Source organism: Pogoniulus pusillus, chromosome 1, assembly GCF_015220805.1.
Source record: "Pogoniulus pusillus isolate bPogPus1 chromosome 1, bPogPus1.pri, whole genome shotgun sequence".
NCBI classification, from domain to species: Eukaryota; Metazoa; Chordata; class Aves; order Piciformes; family Lybiidae; genus Pogoniulus; species Pogoniulus pusillus.
In genome coordinates, this window is record NC_087264.1 from 51,976,183 (window position 1) to 51,992,562 (window position 16,380).

A 16,380-nucleotide genomic window follows, 5' to 3' on the forward strand; every position below is an offset into this window, starting at 1 on the left:
TGGAGTTGTTCAGCCTAGAAAGGAGAAGGCTCCAGAGAGAACTTACAGATGCATTTCAGTGTCTGAAGGAGACCTTCAGGAAGGCTGGGGAGGGACTGTGTAGAAGGGCTTCTGGTGATAGGATGAGAGACAATGGCTTGAAATGGAAGAAGGATAGATTTAGGTTGGACATCAGGAGGAAGTTCTTCACAGTGAGAGGGCTGAGACACTGGAACAGGTTCCACAAAGGTGTGATTGAGGCTCCATACCTGGAGACATCCAAAATCAAACTTGATGTGGCCTTGAGCAACCTAAATTAGCTGGAGATGCCCCTACTAACTGCAGGGAAATTGGACAAGATGCTCTTCAAGGATCCTTTCCAACACAATGCATTCTGTGACTCTGTAGTGAGAAATGTGATGGAAGATGGCAAGTTGGTAACTACACATGAAATATTAGTACTTGGCCCCAGAAACACAGAAATGGGGGGGGGGAAATTGTAATGAGTCTTAGAGCATAGTAGAAATCACACAAAAGCACAGAGTCTTAGAGGTTGGAAGGAACCTCCAGGAATCATCCAGTCCAAACCACCTGCAAAAAACAGCATCACCCAGGGTAGTCCATAGAGGAGTGCATCCAGGTGGGGTTGGAAAGGCTCCAGGGAAGGAGACTCCACAACCTCTCTGGGCAGCCTGCTCCAGGGCTCTGGCACCCTGACTCTAAACAAGTTTCTTCTCATGCTGAGCTGAAACCTTCTCTGTTCCAGTTTGTATCCATTGCTCCTTGGCTTCTTGCTGTGCAGCACCCAAAAGAGCTTGGCCCCCTCCACCTGACCCCCAGCCCTCAGCTCTTGCTAGACATTGCTCAGATTCCCTCTCAGCCTTCTCTTCTCCAGACTAACCAGCCCCAGGGCTCTCAGTCCCTCTGCACAGGGGAGCTGCTCAAGTCCCCCACTCATCCTCATGGCTCTCTGCTGGACTCTCTCCAGCAGGTCTCTGTCTCTGTTGAACTGGAGAGCCCAGAACTGGACACAGTATTCCAGGAGTGGTCTCATCAGGGCAGAGTAGAAGGGGAGAAGAACCTCCCTAGCCCTGCTGGCCACAGTTTTCTTGATGCAGCCCAGGCTGCCATTGGCTCTCTTGCCCACAAGGGCACATTGCTGGCCCATGCAGAAGTTGCTGCCCTGCTGGAAAGCTGCCCATGGAGCTGCTTTGCAGCAGGGCAGCCCAAACCTGGTGTCTGCTGTTACTCCTCCCCAGATGCAGGACCCTTCACTTGTCCTTACTCAACTCCATGAGGTTTGCCTTCATCCAGCACTCAGCCTGTGCAGATCTCATTGGAAGGCTGTGCTGCCTGAGGGGTGTCAGCCACTCCCCCTAGTTTTGTATCATCAGTGACCTTGTTTTGAGAAGGAGAAATACATGGTCACAAGGCAGGCTCACATCTTGCTGTACATCAGCTTCCTTTCTAGTTGTTAGCTTTCTCTTCCCTCTGCCCATCTGCCAATTCCTTCTATACCCATAAGCAAACACTGAACAAATTTGGTAGAGCAAGGCTGTTCCCCAAAGAGAAGTTAATCGTGTATGTTTCCTGGAAGAGATCTATAGATACAAATTAGATGCTTTGATTTCCTCATGTAAACACTTCAGATGATGCCAAAAAGGAGTTGCAGTGCAAATTCATACAATATTAAGCGTGGGAGGGTGCACAGGGGATAGAAGGAGAGAACTTGTGAATGCTCTAATTATGGAAGAAGATTCAGCAGGGTCTACTAAGCAACTGCACAGCATCCTTGAAGGAAATGAGGATTTGTTGGTGAACTGCACATTGAGACAAGGTTTTGAAAACCATTAGAAAGGCAGGAAAGGAAGAGTTGCATCAGTGGAGGAAGGTCTTTACAATGAGAGAGGTGAAATACTGGAGCAGGTTGCCCAGAGATGTGATTGAGGCACCCTCCCTGAAGATCATAGTATCACAGTATTATCAGGGTTGGAAGAGACCTCACAGATCATCAAGTCCAACCCTTTACCACAGAGCTCAAGGCCAGACCATGGCACCAAGTGCCACGTCCAGTCCTGCCTTGAACAGCTCCAGGGACGGCGACTCCACCACCTCCCCGGGCAGCCCATTCCAGTGTCCAATGACTCTCTCAGGGAAGAACTTTCTCCTTACCTCCAGACTAAATCTCCCCTGGCACAGCCTGAGGCTGTGTCCTCTTCTTCTGGTGCTGGCCACCTGAGAGAAGAGAGCAACCTCCTCCTGGCCACAACCTCCCCTCAGTTAGTTGCAGACAGCAATAAGGTCTGCCCTGAGCCTCCTCTTCTCCAGGCTAACCAATCCCAGCTCCCTCAGCCTCTCCTCGTAGGGCTGTGCTCAAGGCCTCTCCCCAGCCTCCTCGCCCTTCTCTGGACACGCTCAAGCATCTCAATGTCCCTCCTAAACTGGGGGGCCCAGAACTGAACACAGCACTCAAGGTGAGGTCTAACCAGTGCAGAGTACAGGGGCAGAATGACCTCCCTGCTCCTGCTGGCCACACCATTCCTGAGGCAGGCCAGGATGCCACTGGCTCTCTTGGCCACCTGGGCACACTGCTGGCTCATCTTCAGGTGGGTATCAATCAGCACCCCCAGATCCCTCTCTGTCTGGCTGCTCTCAGCCACTCTGACCCCAGCCTGTATCTCTGCATGGGGTTGCTGTGGCCAAAGTGCAGCACCCTGCACTTGGAGCTATTGAAGCCATCCCCTTGGACTCTGCCCATCTGTCCAGGCAGTCAAGGTCCTGCTGCAGAGCCCTTCTGCCCTCCAACCCAGCCACATCTGCCCCCAGCTTAGTGTCATCTGCAAACTTGCTGATTGACTCCATGCCCTCATCCAGGTCATCAATGAAGATGTTAAAGAGGATGGGGCCCAGCACTGATCCCTGAGGGACACCACTAGTGACAGCTGCCAGCTGGATGTGGCACCATTCACCACCACTCTCTGGGTCCGGCCCTCCAGCCAGTTCCTAACCCAGCACAGAGTGTTGCCATCCAAGCCATGGGCTGACAGCTTAGCCAGCAGTTTGCTGTGGGGGACAGTGTCAAAGGCCTTGCTGCAGTCCAGACAGACCACATCCACAGGCCTCCCCACATCCACCAAGCAGTCACCTGATCATAGAAGGAGATCAGGTTAGAAAGGCAGGATCTGCCCTTCCTAAACCCATGCTGGCTGGACCTGAGCCCTTTGCCATCCCTCAGGTGTGCTCTTATCACCCCCAGGCTAACCTGCTCCATCAGTTTCCCTGGCACTGAGGTCAGGCTGACAGGTCTGTAGTTCCCAGGTTCCTCCATCCGACCGTTCTTGTGGATGGGGACCACGTTGGCAGTTTCCAGTCTCCTGGGACCTCTCTGGTGAGCCAGGACTGCTGGAAAATGATGGAGAGCAGCTTGGCCAGCTCAGCTGCCAGCTCTCTCAGCACCCTGGGATGGATCCCATCTGGTCCCATGGACTTGTGGGTGTCCAGATGGCTCAGCAGGTCCTGAACTAATTCAAGGTCAAATTTGATGAGGCCTTGAGCAGTCAGATATAGCTGAGCTGTTCCTGCTGACTGCAGAGGGGTTGGGCAAGATGACTTTTGAAGGTGCCTTCTGACCCAGTGCATTCTGTGGTTCTGTGAAATAAACTGGGTTGATACAAAGATTCTTAGTGTTCAACCATGAGTTGGGGGGGGGGGAAATTAGAATTGAAGATACAAACCCTGAGATTCTGGCACTGTTTTAGTGATTGTTAGAAATTAGTTGTGTTGATTAATGATGGAGCTGCAGGCAGCACATAAGAGCAGACTCTTTGAAAGAGGACTAAAAATTAGGTATCATAGAATCATAGAATGGTGTAGGTTGGAAGGGACCTCAAAGCTCAGCCAGTTCCAAGCCCCAGCCATAGGCAGGGACACCTCCCACTAGAACAGGTCACTCAAGGCCTCATCCAACCTGGCCTTCAACACCTTCAGGGAGGTTGTGGAGCACAGAAGCACCCAACGTGATCAAAGATCACGTTGGGTGCTTCTGTGCTCCACAACCTCCCTAGGCAACCTGTGCCAGTGTCTCACCACCCTCACTGCAAAGAACTAACATCTAGCTTAAATTTCCCCTCTGCCACTTTAAACCCATTCCTCCTCATCCTGTCATTAGGAGACCTTGCAAGTAGTCCCTCCCCAGCCTCACCCAGCCCAGCATTCCTAGACAATCACAGAACCACAGAAAGCATCCAGTTGCAAGAGACCTCAAAGCTCATCCAATCCAGCCTTCCACCAAGCACTGAAGGACCAGCACTAAACCATGTCCCTAAACCCCAGTACCACAGGCTGCTTGAACACTTCCAGGGCCATTCCAGTGTCTGAGAACCCTCTCTGGGAAGAAATATTTCCCAGCATCCAGCCTGAACCTCCCCTGGGGCAGCTTGGAACCATTTCCTCTGCTCCTGTCCCTTGGCACCAAGGAGCAGAGGCTGCCCCATGCTCACACCATCCACCTTGCAGGGAGCTGTAGAGAGCAAGGAGGTCTCCCTCAGCCTCCTCTTCTCCAGCCTGCACACCCCCAACTCCCTCAGCCCCTCCTCACAGCCCAGCTGTAGAGAGCAAGGAGGTCTCCCTCAGCCTCCTCTTCTCCAGCCTGCACACCCCCAACTCCCTCAGCCCCTCCTCACAGCCCAGCTGTAGAGAGCAAGGAGGTCTCCCTCAGCCTCCTCTTCTCCAGCCTGCACACCCCCAACTCCCTCAGCCCCTCCTCACAGCCCAGCTGTAGAGAGCAAGGAGGTCTCCCTCAGCCTCCTCTTCTCCAGCCTGAACAACCCCAACCCTTCCTCATAGCCTGCTCCAGGCCCTTCAAATGTCGCTGTCCCTGGAGGTGTTCAAGCAAAGCCTGGCTGAGGCACTTAGTGCCATGGTCTGGTTGATTGGCTAGGGCTGGGTGCTAGGTTGGACTGGATGAGCTTGGAGGTCTTTTCCAACCTGCTTGATTCTGTGATTCTATGAATGGTGTCTGCTTTACTTGGTATGGCTGAAGAAAAGCTTGAGATGTATGTGAGCAGAGCATAGCCAGCCTGAAGTGACAACACCGAGAGCAAGAGGCAGGCAGCGAACAAGCCCTGCCTTTGATTTACAAACACTTCTCAGCTCTCAACCTGCCTGGGGAACTGAAGGCAGATCTCTTCTGGAGAAACAAATAAGCAAAAAGCAGGAGAGAATCAAGAGCCGGAATGCAAACAGAACACTTGGCTGGCTCCACGCCTCTCCTTTGCCATCCTGGGTGATAAATAATGGAAGGCTCTGGGTGGTAGCTGTGTTGTAGAGCGCTGCTGCTCATGAATACTTCACAGCCCTCTGACAGCTGCCAGCCTTTCATCACCTAGGGAGCACAAAAGGCAAATTAATGGCGCTTTGTTCCTGTTTGGCTTTGGGTTTTTCTCATCACTCTTTTGTGGGCAAAAAGATCAAAGAAAGAGCTCTTCCCAGGCTGTCAAAGCCTTTGCCACTTTGCCGTGCTGATGCCTATCTGCGCTGTGACAATGCAGGCTGGCAGGCGGTGCCAGGAGTCACCTCCTGCAGGAGCGATTGCAGCATAGAGAGGCTTTTGCTGCTATTTGTAACAGGATTCACTCTGGTTTTGTGTGCATTTCATCACCTTCAAACCAGAACTGGACAAGTCTTCCTTTCCCCCCCCCCCCCCCCCCCTCTTTACTTCATCTTCCTTCATCGCCTTAAAACCAGAAGTGGTCAAGTCTTCCTTTCCCTCCCCCTTTTTACTTCTTCTTCTCTCATCACCTTAAAACCAGAACTGGTCAAGTCTTCCTTTCCCCCCTTTTTTTACTTCTTCTTCTTTCATCACCTTAAAACCAGAACTGGACAAGTCTTCCTTCCCCCCTTTTTTTACTTCTTCTTCTTTCATCACCTTAAAACCAGAACTGGTCAAGTCTTCCTTTCCCCCCTTTTTTTACTTCTTCTTCTTTCATCACCTTAAAACCAGAACTGGTCAAGTCTTCCTTTCCCCCCTTTTTTTACTTCTTCTTCTTTCATCACCTTAAAACCAGAACTGGTCAAGTCTTCCTTTCCCCCCTTTTTTTACTTCTTCTTCTTTCATCACCTTAAAACCAGAACTGGTCAAGTCTTCCTTTCCCCCCTTTTTTTACTTCTTCTTCTTTCATCACCTTAAAACCAGAACTGGTCAAGTCTTCCTTTCCCCCCTTTTTTTACTTCTTCTTCTTTCATCACCTTAAAACCAGAACTGGTCAAGTCTTCCTTTCCCCCCTTTTTTTACTTCTTCTTCTTTCATCACCTTAAAACCAGAACTGGTCAAGTCTTCCTTTCCCCCCTTTTTTTACTTCTTCTTCTTTCATCACCTTAAAACCAGAACTGGTCAAGTCTTCCTTTCCCCCCTTTTTTTACTTCTTCTTCTTTCATCACCTTCAAACCAGAACTGGACAAGTCTTCCTTTCCCCCCTTTTTTTACTTCTTCTTCTTTCATCACCTTAAAACTAGAACTGGACAAGTCTTCCTTCCCCCCCCCCTTTTTACTTCATCTTCTTTCATCACCTTCAAACCAGAACTGGACAAGTCTTCCTTCCCCCCCCCCTTTTTACTTCATCTTCTTTCATCACCTTAAAACCAGAACTGGACAAATCTTCCTTTCCCCCCCCTTTTTACTTCACCTTCTTTCCATCTCCTTCCTTCTTCTTTTCTTTTTCATCTTCTTTTAATTTCTTCTTCTTTTTTTTCTTTCTTCTTTTATTATTTTTTTCATTTTTGTCTTACTTTTTTCTTCTGGTTTTGTTTTTTCTTCTTTTTTTCTTTCATTTGTTTTCCTTGTTTCTTTTTATAGTTCTTTGCCTCTTTCTTATTTTTTTTCCTTTTTTATGTTATTTTTAATTTTTCTTTTTATCCTTTTGTTTTCTTTTCAATTTTTTAGGCTTTTTTCCTATTTTTTCTTTTTTTCTGTCTTGTTCTTCCTTTTTTATTCTTTTTTTTCCTTTCTTTTTTTTCCTTTTTTATTCTTTTTTCCTTCTCTGCCTTTTTTAATCTTTTTGCTTCTTTTTTCTTTTTGTAGTTTTTTGCCTTTTTCTTCTTTTTTTTCCTTTTTTATGTTTCTGTTATTTTTAATTTTTCTTTTTATCCTTTTTTTTTCTTTTCAATTTTTTAGGCTTTTTTCCTATTTTTTCTTTTTTTTCTGTCTTGTTATTCTTTTTTTTATTTTTTTTTCCTTTTTTATTCTTTTTTCCTTCTCTGCCTTTTTTAATCTTTTTGCTTCTTTTTTCTTTTTGTAGTTTTTTTTGCCTTTTTCTTCATTTTTTCCACTTTTTAATGTTTTTGTTATTTTTAATTTTTTGTATCCTTTTTCCTTTCATTTTTTAGCCTTTTTTCCTATTTTATCTTTTGTTCTTTCTTGTTTTTCCTTTTTTATTCTTCTTTTCCTTTCTTGTTTTTCCTTTTTTATTATTTTTTTTCTTTTTTATTCTTTTTGTCCTTTCTTGTTTTTCCTTTTCTATTCTTTTTTCCTTCTCTGCCTTTTTTGATCTTTTTTCTTCTTTTTTTTTTGTTTTGCTGTTTCCATTTTTTTCTTTTTGTTCTCTTTTCTTACTTTTCTCTCTTTTTTTTCCTTTATCTAATTATTTCTTCTTCTCTTTCTCTATTTTTTTTCCTTTCTTTTTTCTTCTCTTTTTTCCTTGTTTTTCTTCTTTTCTTCTCTTTCTCCCTTTTTTTTTTTGTGATGGTTTGGGTGTTCCCCACCCCTCCACACTTTAGAAATCACCCAGACTAGATTCAGCCAGCTCTGGAAATTGAATGAAGCTTTTATTTACAGCTAGCACAATATACAAGCAGATAGTTACAGTCTATGCAGTTAGATACAGACATAGACAAGGTAAAAGGTAACACAGAAACACAACATCCCTCCCAGAAACCTGAGTCCCCAGGAGGGGCTCCCAACTGCCCTTTCACCTTCCCCCTGCCCCTCTCAACCTTACCCCAGTCCCAAGGAAGAATGGAGGTTGAGCCAGGGGGTTAGGAAGCAAAGTGGATCAGCCAAAGAAATGTAGGGTGAGGTTAGAGAGTAAGATGCAGCTCAGAGCTCACCAGCAGCAGAAGTGAGAGTGGTTATCTATGTTTTTATTTCTTGTTCTTATACATGTCAGCAAGCCTATGAGTGAAATAGACCTCACCACTGGTTTCCTTTCACAGCCTGTAATCTAGTCCTTCTCACCAAAACATTCCAGCCTGCTTCAGATGCTTTTTCTTCTCTTTTTTCTTTATTTTTCTTCTTTTTTTGTCTTCTCTTCCTTCTTATTTTTTATTCTTTTTCCTCTCTTTCCCCCCTTTTTTCAGTTCTGGGCCCCCCAGTTTAGGAGGGACATTGAGATGCTTGAGCGTGTCCAGAGAAGGGCGACGAGGCTGGGGAGAGGCCTTGAGCACAGCCCTACGAGGAGAGGCTGAGGGAGCTGGGATTGGTTAGCCTGGAGAAGAGGAGGCTCAGGGCAGACCTTATTGCTGTCTGCAACTACCTGAGGGGAGGTTGTGGCCAGGAGGAGGTTGCTCTCTTCTCTCAGGTGGCCAGCACCAGAACAAGAGGACACAGCCTCAGGCTGTGCCAGGGGAGATTTAGGCTGGAGGTGAGGAGAAAGTTCTTCCCTGAGAGAGTCATTGGACACTGGAATGGGCTGCCCGGGGAGGTGGTGGAGTCGCCGTCCCTGGAGCTGTTCAAGGCAGGACTGGACGTGGCACTTGGTGCCATGGTCTGGCCTTGAGCTCTGTGGTAAAGGGTTGGACTTGATGATCTGTGAGGTCTCTTCCAACCCTGATAATGCTGTGATACTGTGATACTGTTCTTTTTTTTTCTCTTTTCTCTTTCCTTTTTTTCCCTTCCTTTTCTCTTCTCTTTTTTTTTTTCCTTTCTTTTTTTTTCCCCCTATTTTTTTCCTTCCTTTATGTTTTTCTATCTTTTTTCTTCCTTGTTCTTTTTTCCTGGTGAATCTTGCTAGTGCCATATTTGAATGTTCCCTTTTTAGCTGAAGGTCAGGACATCATTGACTCTGCCATACAAGGTAACTGCCGAGCGTTATACATGTAGAGTTTAACAGTGCTAATTTAACACTGCTAATTTAATACAGCTCAGTGAAGCTGCATTAGTATTTCACTACTATGTTCTAGTGCATGCCCTCTATGCCATTATGTACTACTACATTAGATATTACAATTTAAAATGCATATTTCCAACAGTATAGAATCATAGAATAATTTAGGTTGGAAGGGACCTCAGAGCTCAGCCAGTTCCCACCCCCTGCCATAGGCAGGGACACCTCCCACTAGAACAGGTTGCTCAAGGCCTCATCCAGCCTGGCCTTGAACACCTCCAGGGAGGGTTGGAAGAGATCTGTGAGGTCTCTTCCAACCCTGATGATACTGTGATACAACCTCCCTGGGCAACCTGTGCCAGTGTCTCACCACCCTCACTGCAATTGACTTCTTCCTAACAGCCACTTTCAATCTCCCCTCTGACACTTTAAACCCATTCCTCCTCCTCCTGTCATTACCAGACCTTGTCAGTAGTCCCTCCCCAGCCTTTCTGTAGCCCCCTTCAGATACTGCAAGGCCACTCCAAGGTCTTCTGGAAGCCTTCTCTTCTCCAGGCTGCAGAGCCCCAACTCTCTTGTAGCCTGTCCTCATAGCAGAGCTGCTGCAGCCCTCAGAGCATCTTGGTGGCCTCCTCTGGCTCCAGCAGTTCCATGTCCTTCTTGTGCTGGGGGCTGCAGAACTGCACACAGCACTCCAGGTGGGGTCTGAGGAGAGAAGAGAAAGGGGCAGAATCCCCTCCCTTGCCCTGCTGCCCACACTGCTCTTGCTGCAGCCCAGCACAGGTTTGTGTCTGGGCTGCACTCACACTGCAGGCTGATTTTGAGCTTTTCATCACCCCAGACCCCCAGGTCCTGTTCCTGAAGGCTACTCTCCAGACATTCATCCTTCAGGAACTGTGTGTTTTAACAATTTGGACATGAGGAGGAAACACTTTACGGCGAGGGTGGTAGTATACTGGAGCAGGTTGCCCAAAGAGGTGGTGGAGGCCCCATCCCTGGAGATGTTCCAAGTGAAACTTGATGGGGCCCTGAGCAACCTGACATAAAGATTTCCCTGCTGGCTGCAAGGTTAAGATGACCTTTGAGGGTCATCTTTGAGGTTCTATGATTCTATAGTCTCATAAAAACAACATGACAAGGGCCAATGGGTGGAAGTTGAGGTATTGGAAGTTTCATAAGGAGGAGCTTTTTCCCTGTAAGGGTGACAGAAGCCTGGAACAGGCTGCCCAGAGGGAGTTGTGGAGTCTCCCTCTCTGGAGATATTCAAACGTGACCTGAATGTGCTCCTCTGTGACCTGCTCTAGGTGCTCCTGCTGTGGCAGGGGGTTTGGACTGAATGAGCTTTGGAGGTCACTTCCAGCTCCTGATGTTCTGTGATTCTGACATTCTGTGATTTCCACTTCAATCATAGAATCACAGAACAACAAAATCAGTCAGGGTTGGAAGGGACCACAAAGATCATCCACTTCCAACCCCCCTCACCTGGGCAAGGACACCTCACACTAGATCAGCTTGCCCAAAGCCACATCCAGCCTGTGAAGCCAGCATCCAGGGATGAGGCTTCCACCACCTCCCTGGGCAATCCCTTCCAGGCTCTCACCACCCTCATGCTGAAGAACTTCTTCCTAAGGTCTAATCTCAGTCTGCCCTCCCCTAGCTTTGTTCCATTCCCCCCAAGTCCTATCACTGCCTGACACCCTAAAAAGTCCCTCCCCAACTTTCTTGTACCCCCCTTCAGACACTGGAAGGCCACAAGAAGGTCACCTCAGAGCCTTCTCTTTTCCAGACTGAACAACCCCAACTCTCTGTCTCTCCTCATAGGAGAGCTGCTGCAGCCCTCTGAGCATCCTCGTGGCCCTTCTCTGGACATCTTCCAGCACACTTTACCTCTTGTTTGGGAAGAGGAACCAAGAAGAGATCAGTTCCAGCTGTTGCTGTTGTTTCATCCTCAGCATTCTTTCTGCTACCCACTGCTGAGGTTCTGCTCCTCCAGTTTGATTTGACGTAGGCATAATTATTGTTTCACTACTGACTGAGCTTTTCCTCTTCACAGTTGCTCGCTGCTATGTAATATTTCTTCCTGGGTGTTTTTCCTCTCTTAGGCTTTTCAGTTTTGGGGGGTTATAACATAAAAGCCTGGCTCTACAAATGCTATGGCCATTTATCTGCCCAGGGAAAGAACAGAATTATGTTTTCTGCCTAATCTAGCCAGACATAAAGCCTCTCATTTGTAGCTAAGATACTAGGGGAGTGAGGCACTTTCTTTAGGCTGGTTGTAGGCAGTTAGGTCCAAGAAGCATCCTGATGAAAAGACTCAATCTGAAAGGTGCTGGGCTGTTGATGGAGGACAGAGGCAGCACAGTCTCCTGAGGTCTCTCTCATCTTCTGGCAGCACTGAGATCTTAACCTTTCAGGCACAATGCTCTGCTTCACTGTCATCTCACTTGTCTGAGCAGAAGGCTTTGACACAAAACATGTGTCAACAGCGTGCTGGAGGAAATAATAGGATGCAGCCAGTTTGCTGGAAGCCTGGTTTCACAAAGCCTCTCAGGCAGGTAATTGCTGCCTGTACAAGTTGGATAGACAAAGCCTTAGCCAGGGTGTACCAGGAGAACACTAAAGCCTGCTTTATCCATAAGCAAAGGCAACAGGATTGCCTCACATGGTCTTTAATAGTTGTAAGCTGAAGACACAACACAAGCAGGAGCAGGGACCTGATTGTCCCCCTGCAGTTAGCACTGCTCAGCACTGCCACATCTTGCACCCCTCACTAAAAGCAGGACATTGAGGCGCTGGAGAATGGCCAGAGAAGGACAACAAAGCTGGTGGAGGGCTTGGAGAGCAGGTCTGGCGAGGAGCAGCTGAGGGAAATGGGGTTGTTTAGCATGGAGAAAAGGAGGCTAAGAGGAGACTTCATTGCTCTCTGCAACTCACAGAATCATAGAATCAGTCAGGGTTGGAAGAGACCACAAGGATCATCCAGTTCCAACCCCTCTGCTGTGAGCAAAGACACCTCACACTAGATCAGGCTGTCCAGAGCCTCATCCAGCCTGGCCTTAAACACCTCCAGGGATGAGGCTTTCACCACCTCCCTGGGCAACCCATTCCAGGCTCTCACCACCCTCATGCTGAAGAACTTCTTCCTAACATCCAGTCTGAATCTACCCATTTCTAGCTTGGATCCATTCCCTCCAGTTCTGTCACTCCCTGACAGCCTAAAAAGTCCCTCCCCAGCTTTCTTGTAGCCCACTTCAGATACTGGAAGGCCACAAGAAGGTCTCCTCTCAACCTTCTCCTCTCCAGACTGAACAGCTCCAACTCTCTCAGTCTCTCCTCATAGGAGAGGTGCTCCAGCCCTCTGAACATCCTCGTGGCCCTTCTCTGGACACCTTCCAGCACATCCAGATCCCTCTTGTAACAGAGACTCCAGAGTTGGATGCAGTACTCCAGATGGGGTCTCACCAGTGTGGAGTAGAGAGGAAGGATCACTTCCCTTGCCATGCTGCCCACACTGCTCCCTCAAAGGAGGTTGGAGTGAGGTGGAGGTTGGTCTCTTCTCCCTTGTAACAAGTGATAGGATGAGAGGAAACTCCCTCTGTTTGCACCAGGGGGAGTTTAGGTTGGATGCTAGAAGAAGCTTCCTCACTGAAAGGGTTCTCAAGCACTGGCTCTGGCTGCCCATAGAGGTAGTTGAGTCCCCATTGCTGGAGGTATTTGAAAGAGGCAGAGATGTGGTGGTGAAGGCCATGGTTTAGCCCCAGCCTTGATAGAGAATGGTTGGACTGGATGATCTTAAAGGTCTTTTTCACCAGAATGATTCTGTGATTCTTTATACACCATAGGAAACAAAAATCATGATGAGAGCATTGAGCAAGGTTTGAGATGTAGGTATCACCCTAGTGATGTCTGTTAGTTCTTTGTTAATTTAGAACTCCTTTTTGGAGATTATGAGGTTGCTTTACCTGGAAGAAATCATTTAGAGATTTGCAGTTGTCAAATCTAACATCTTCAGAGGTTTCATTTTAGGGGTTACAATGTGGAACCGTTTTGACCTAAACTATGACTACTAAAGCTGAGTATGATTCTATTAGTGGAACACTGCAACAGGTTGTCCAGGGAGTTGGGCATCCCTGGAGATATTCAAGGTGAGGTGAGGCTGGACAGGACAGTGAGCAACCTGCTCTAGTTGAGCATGTCCCTCCTGACTGCAGACAGGGTTGGAATGGCTGAGCTTTGGAGGTCCCTTCCAGCCCAGACCATTCTGTGATTCTGTGATTCTAAAAGAAATATTTGAGCAGGCAAAATAAGTGTTTCCTATTACAAGGAATGTTTTTTGCACCTGGTTTCAGTTTAGTTTACTCTCTTTAAATAAGGATAAATGCCTTAAATGCCTCCCTTTTATCTACAGCTAAGCATTTCAGAAGCAGTATTTTATTGGTCATTCTTTGCTGTTGGCTTCCCACAATTGCTGTGCAAATCACAGAATCAAACAACACAGACAGAATCGAGCCTGTGCCAAGCTTGCTGTCACAGAATCACAGAACCACTTTGGAAAAGACCTCTGAGGTCATTGAGCCCAACCTAGCACCTAACACCTTCTAATTAACTGAGCCCTGGCAGCAAGTGCCTCATCCAGCCTCTTCTTCAACACCTCCAGGCATGAGGACTCCACCACATCCCCAGGCAGCCCATTCCAATGCCAATCACTCTTGCTCTGAAGAACTTCCTCCTAACATCCAGCCTAGACCTGCCCTGGCACAGATTGAGGTTGTGTCCTCTTGTTCTGTCCCTGGGTGCCTGGCAGCAGAGCCCAACCCCACCTGGCTACAGCCTCCCTTCAGGTAGTTGTAGAGAGCAATGAGCTCTGCCCTGAGCCTCCTCTTCTGCAGGCTGCACACCCCCAGCTCCCTCAGCCTCTCCTCATAGGGTTTGTGTTCCAGGCCCCTCCCCAGCCTTGCTGCCCTTCTCTGGACACCTTCCAGCACCTCAACATCTTTCTTAAACTGAGGGCCCAGAACTGGACCCAGTCTTCAAGGTGTGGCCTGACCAGTACATGGCAGAAGGAATCCCCTGATCCTGCTGGCCTCCTCACTGTTCTTGGTCTAGGCCAGGATGCCATTGGCCTTCTTGGCCACCTGGGCACACATCTGGCTCATGTTCAGCTGCCAGCCACTCCCTCCAGGTCCCTCTCTGCCTGGGTGCTCTCCAGCCACTCTGTCCCCAGCCTGTAGCACTGCATGGGGTTGTTGTGGTCACTTGCAACTGCAAGCAAATTGTGGACCAGTATCCCCACGATTTCTGCAGCTGTTGGGACTTCAAAACCTGTTAGAGGATGTTGAGATCCCACGTGGCTACAGAAGAGTTAAATGGAAGGGCATTTACAAAACACCTGAGATGAGACTGGATAGAGAGACTGAAAAAGGCATCTCTCAGAGGCTGGGCAGAGGAGGGAGAAGCAAGCATTAGAATTGCTAAGGAGGGCTAAATCTGGAGAAGGCAGAGCACTGGGAGCTTGCCTTAGCCATCTATTGATTTTTTGATGTACCAAGAAGCACAGAGCAGAAAGGACACGGAATTGAGCCTGGGAGAACAGTGGTGTTCATGCAGCAGTAATTAGAGGTGAATTATCAGGCTGCAGAGGAGAGAATACCTGTGGATAAAAGTCCCAGACTGATAGAAATTATTACTTGTGAAGAGCAGTCTAGCTCCTGGATGCTCCATTAAGCTTTGAGCTGTGAGGAGAATTGGTAGGGAGGCTTATGGGTAGAGATCAAGGCTGAGGTGAAGGCAGCTCACAAAATCCACTTACACCACCACTAATGGAGAACTCTGATTTCAGACAAGTCAGTCCCCCTCTTCCTCAGGGGCAGCTGATGACATATTTGAAGTCCACTTTGGCTCTTCTATTTTGGTTCCCCCATTTGAAGACAGGAAGGAGCTGCTTTCTTGTAAGTGGAGCTGTATCCCACTGCTGGAGTTACACCTTAATGGAGCACAGCTTGGCAGCCAGGAGCACATCACTCCTGTTTTGAAGCTGAGGGGAGGGGACCCAGCACAAGGGAGACAAGCTGAGAATGACTGATTTGGGCAGGGTTAGAAAGAAAGCTTCCATTGCAAGTTGGCTCTTAAAATCCTAAGTCTAGCACTTTATTTTGTTCTGGATTTAGGGACTGTTTAAAAAAGCCAAACAAACCAACCCAAACTGTGCAGTTCATGGGCTTGCTGCATCTGATCAGTATTAGCATTGCCCTTCTGCTAAACTTGAATGAGGTCCAAAAATATTAACCAAGGGAAAAACTCAATCCAAGCTTTTACCTGCACTGAATTAGGCAAGAATTTTGCACTGACTTCAGTGGTTGCTGTGACATCACAGAATTGTCAGAGCTGGAAGGGATCTCAAGGATCATCCAGTTCCCACCCACCTGCCATGGGCAGGGACACCTCACATTAGATCAGCTTACACAGAGCCATGTCCAGCCTGGCCTTAAAAACAGCCAGGGATCAGCCTTCCACCACCTCCTTGGGCAACCTCTGCCAGTCTCTCACCACCCTCATGATTAAGAACTTCTTCCTAACATCCAGTCTGAATCTACCCATTTCTAGCTTGGATCCATTCCCCTCAGTCCTATCACTGCCTGATCCCCTAAAAAGTCCCTCCCCAGCTTTCTTGTAGCCCTCTTCAGATACTGGAAGGCCATCATAAGGTCTCCTTGCAGCTTTCTCTCTAGACTGAACAACCCCAACTCTCTCAGCCTGTCCCCACAGCAGAGCAGCTCCAGCCCTCTGAACATCCTCATGGCCCTTCTCTGGACACCTTCCAGCACCTCCAGACCTTTCCTGCCCCAGGGAACTGGACATCTCCAAGAATAACTTAAAAAAGGAAACCCAAAAGCTCTCAGCAGTGACCTGTAGCCATTGACACCACATTTGTTGCCCTTCCATACGTTATCAGGAACCTATCTTTAATGCCCATAGCTGATTCAGTTAAGTGATTACCTTCAATCTCTGGAAGAGCTGCTTCTGTGTAAGGTTTGTTCATTCTGTGGAAGCTGTCAAGCATTTTGGATTGTGGCAATGCCCATTAGGAATCGTGCAGAATGCCAGGTTGGAAGGGACTCCAGGGATCATCTACTCCAACCTTTCCATGTGCCAGTCTGGTCAAAATGAGCTGGCCTGGCACCATGTGAAACTGAGTCTTCAAACTGTTCAGTCCAGGGCACTCCACCACTTTCCTTGGGAGGTGATTCCAGTGTCTGACTGTTCTCATGAAGAATAATTTTCCTCTGGAGTCCAATGGGAATCT